We start from the raw sequence: 4592 nt of genomic DNA, 5'->3' as shown, positions 1-4592 counted from the left end.
GGCCAAGTAAGTTAACGGAATCAATTAAATAACCACGAGTCGACTTAGGTAGAGCCTTTGTAACCTCTAGCCTTAGACACTAGTTTCAGGGGTAAGTCCAAACTTACTTTATACTTGACTTGACCACAATACTCAAACTAAACTCAATTGATCCTAGGGGCCCATATCTACTTGATTTTAGTTAGGCTAGGGTTAATGTGGGATGCTGGTTGGTTGTTTTTGGGCCAAGAGAGGGTGATAAAATCTTCACCTTATCTTGTTATGGGTGTTGCCCTTAAATTGATTTGAGATGAATATGCACAACCAATTTCAAACAAGGGATTCTATGCAACTAAATTAGATGTCTGAAACTAATAAAACTTGAAAGCTTACCTTGTCTCCAGCGATCACCAAAAATAAATCTACAATAATGAATGCTCCTAAAAATTAAGTTTCTACTCTTGTCATGCAATTTTTATTAGGTTTATGTGGATGAATTTTAGGTTAATTAAAAAAATAGTAATTAATACTAAAAAAAATAGTTAAGGCTAGGGTTAGGAATGATCTCACCAACTTAGAAGCTTTCTGTCTCCTTTTTTTTTTAAGTTTTGAATTTTTTTTTGCAAAAAGATAAAAAAAGTTAGTAAATAATAGTCACAAGAAAACTAAAGAAATCAAACATTAAAATTGATGCCTTCTCCAGCAACGACGTCAAAAATTTGATACGATCGCGATGCTGTCATTAGGATACTGTGATTATCAATCAAATTCTGACTTCAATAAAAATTAAAAATATATAGAAAGTAGTGAGTCGGATTGAATTCACAGAGAAGACAGGATTTTGATTTAAAATCTTTGATTTTACAAAAAAAAAATAAAATTTTGAAGAAAATAATTTAAGTCGAAAAATAAAAATTAAAAGTGAGAAAAATAAATCAGGCACTAAGATCTACTAACTAGATCCTAACATCTACTTGCAATAAAAATAAATAATAAAAATTTAAAAAGTATAAAAATAAATTGATATTAAGATCTACTAATTAGATCCAAGCATCTACGTGCAAAAAATTAAAAGACAAGAATTTAAAGTACAAGAAAATAAATTTTACATTAATTGAAATTGAAATTCAAGTACAAAAATTTTAAAAAAATAATAAAATAAAATAAAATTAAAATTAAAACAAGGATCTGAAGTTGATCAGCCAAGCCTTGTCGAGAAGATGGTTGATGATCTCTCCGTCTTTCATCGTACTTTGTAGAGCAAACCAACTTTTCTCCTTTTTTTTGGAGCTCTAAAGTTATTTTATTTTTTTTTATACTTTCTACTCAATTTTTCTGCTCACAAAGCTTATTCTCAAACCCTCTATTTATAGATAAATTTTTTATAATTTTTTATAAGAAAAAAAGTTCTAAAACCCTTAGAAATCATATTAATCTCTTTAAAAATATTTTTGGCCATCAGATCTGGATTAGACCGCTCAGATCTGTCCAAAAATCAGCCTTTTACTCCTTATCAGGGTCGGATTCGATTCTGACTGTCCGATCGTGCTTCAGATGAGATCTGGGCCATCGATCAGTGCTTCTGATCTCTTATTCAAAGTTGGGAGCATCCTCAGCCGTTGGATCTCTTGATGGATCGGTTCTGGACCGTTGGATCGCGCAAAAGAGTCCTTTTATAAATCGATAATGAACAGAAACCGTTGGATCTAAGTCGAATTGAATCTCAGTCGTTGGATCGCTCCCGGGATCTTTCTCTCGCTGTGAACTGTGCCTGTGGAATACATAAAATTTCTTGTGGACCACACCTTGGCTCTATGGACCGAACGGCTGGTCCACCGTACATCGAAGGCTATTTTTTTTATTTTTTATGATATTTTAGCTCTATTTTTGCTCCGATTTTCACCTGAAAAATTGAAAAAATATGTATTAAATTTTTAATTTTTTTTTTCATTTTGGTGTTTAAATTGATCAATTAAATTAACATCTATTTTTTTATAAATATATCTAATTTCATATTTTTTTTCAAAATCACTTATTTTTTAAGAAAATTCAATAAATTCATAAAATTAAGATTTTTAAGAAGATGTTAGCACATAAATTATCAAAAATACCTACAATAAATTTTAAAATATACCACTTCTCACTTATGTATAAATCTATATCTATTAGGAGGACAAAATACTCTACTAGATCTTTGAAGGGGTTGTGTACTTTGAGACTCAGTTTGATCAGGGGTCATCATCTCATTATGGTCAATTTATTCCTTATCGAATACCTCTTTGCAATCTATTTTTTCTGATTCTCCTTCATCTTGAATCAACTATGTTTCAAGAAAGATTGTGTTTCAAGCCACTATGACTTTTTGATCTTTAGGATAATAGAAGTGATATCTCATTGTTTTCTTAGGATATCTAACAAATCTATCCATATCGGACCTTGCTTTCAACTTACCCATATTTTATTTCTTAAGGCAACCCCAAATCCTAATATGTTTAAGACTTTATGGTTTACCATACCATCCTTCATAAGCTGTCTTAGGTATGGATTTGAAAGAAACTCTATTCAACAAATAGCATGCGATCAATAAGGTATATCCCCAAAAGGAGATAGGTAGGCTAGTAAAGCTCATCATAGAATGCACCATATCCAATAAGATATTGTTTCTTCATTTTAACACTCCATTACATTGTGGTATATAAAGAAGAATCATTGTGAAACAATGCCATTATCTTTGAGATAATCCAAATACTCAACACTAAGATATTCACCACCTCGATTGGATCGAAGTGCTTTAATTCTTTTTCCCATTTAGTTTTCTACTTCATTCTTAAATTCTTAGAATTTTTTAAAAGCTTTAATTTATATTTTATTAAGTACACAGCACCCCACCTTAAGTAATCATTGGTGAATATAATGAAGTAATTAAAACCACTCTAGCCATTTGCTTAAATGGTCCACATGCATCACTATGTACTAGGGCAAGTATATCATTGGGCTCTTTTACTTTGTCTATAAAGAGAAACTTGGTTATCTTTCCTTGAAGACAAGATTCATAAGTTGGGTATAGTTCTAAAGTGAATGGGCTTAATAGCCCATCTTTAACCAACTTGTTAATTCTTTCCTTATTTATATGATCTAATTCAAGTGCCACATATACTTCTCATTTATATTATCTCTAGGCCTTTTGGGTTTAATGACATTCACATTATATTCATTCATATTTAAGTTATCATCTATATTTATAAAAATAGAGATGATCCATATAAATGCCAACACCACAAAATTTATTTTCAAAATAAATAGAACATTCAATTGTTTCAAAAATAATCTTAAAACCATCCATAACTAGCTTAGGGATAGAAATTAAGTTATTAACAATGATTGGCACATAAGGATAGTTCTTCAAAATTAAAATATAACTAGATGATAACTTCAAATGATATGTCGCCATGGCTAATGCAGCAACAGTTGCTCCATTTTTCACATATAGAGTCACCTCACCATCCTCTAACCTTCTACTGTGCTTTAGATCCTTCATAGAATTAGTTATATATGAGGTATAGGCAAAATCTAAAACCTAATTGGAAGTAAACTACCATAATGTTAGATTCAATAATGAACATAGGTGACATACCTTCAAAGGTTTGTCTTGACTTTCTTGGGCTTACCTTTATGCTCTCGAGGTACTCCTTATAGTTTCTCTTCCAATGTGCATCTTTATCATAATAGAAACACTTTCCCTTATTGGCTTTCTTATCTTGATCACTCCACTCCTAGGCTTTTGAGAATTTGGCTTCTTAGGAGTAACATTCTAAATACCATCACACTCTTCTTTTTATTCTTGATTATTGCTTCATAAGTGACAAATATTTACAATAATTTCGGATAGAGTAGAGTTGAACTTGTTCATGTCAAAGTTCATAATAAATGGGCTTAAGTGAGTTGGGAAGTGATTGCAGATAAATTTTTTTTCACATCAATATCCATATTGGAACCAACATATTCTAGTTCCTCAATCTTAATGATCATACTAAGAATATGATTATTCATGGATGAACCTCAAATATTCTCATATTAAATAATTTACTTGTGACTTCAAATCTCATGTACCTACTTTGCTCCCCATAGAGTTCCTTTAAGTGAAGTAAGATATCGGATGCTTTCGATATTGGATCATGTTGCTTTTGCAACTCATTAGTTATAGAACCAAGCATGTAACATCTTAGTTTCCCTTTGTCATCCATATATCCACTTCTCATAAATGTATCTTTCATCTTTACTTGCCTTAAGAGAGGGTTGGTACAGATTGATCAAAGACATTAAAGTATCTTTTAGCATCTAAAAATAATTTTTAGATTTCTTAATCAATCTTGAGAATTGGGTCCATCAAAACATTTTTATTGAGTAAAACAACAATATGTTCCAATGAGCCATAGTTTCTACATAGTCCTTGGATTAGACCTTAAGCCCAATAAGCCCTATACTAATTAATTAAGCCCATACTTAATTAAATAAGCCTATACTAATCATATTAATATCATTAAGCCCACTAAACTATTTTAGTGACTTAATGACCCAATACTAACCTTTGGTCCACATTGACTCTATAATAT

This window comes from Elaeis guineensis, chromosome 1 (genome assembly GCF_000442705.2).
Source record: "Elaeis guineensis isolate ETL-2024a chromosome 1, EG11, whole genome shotgun sequence".
Lineage (NCBI taxonomy): Eukaryota > Viridiplantae > Streptophyta > Magnoliopsida > Arecales > Arecaceae > Elaeis > Elaeis guineensis.
Note: the sequence above shows the minus strand (reverse complement) of the source record.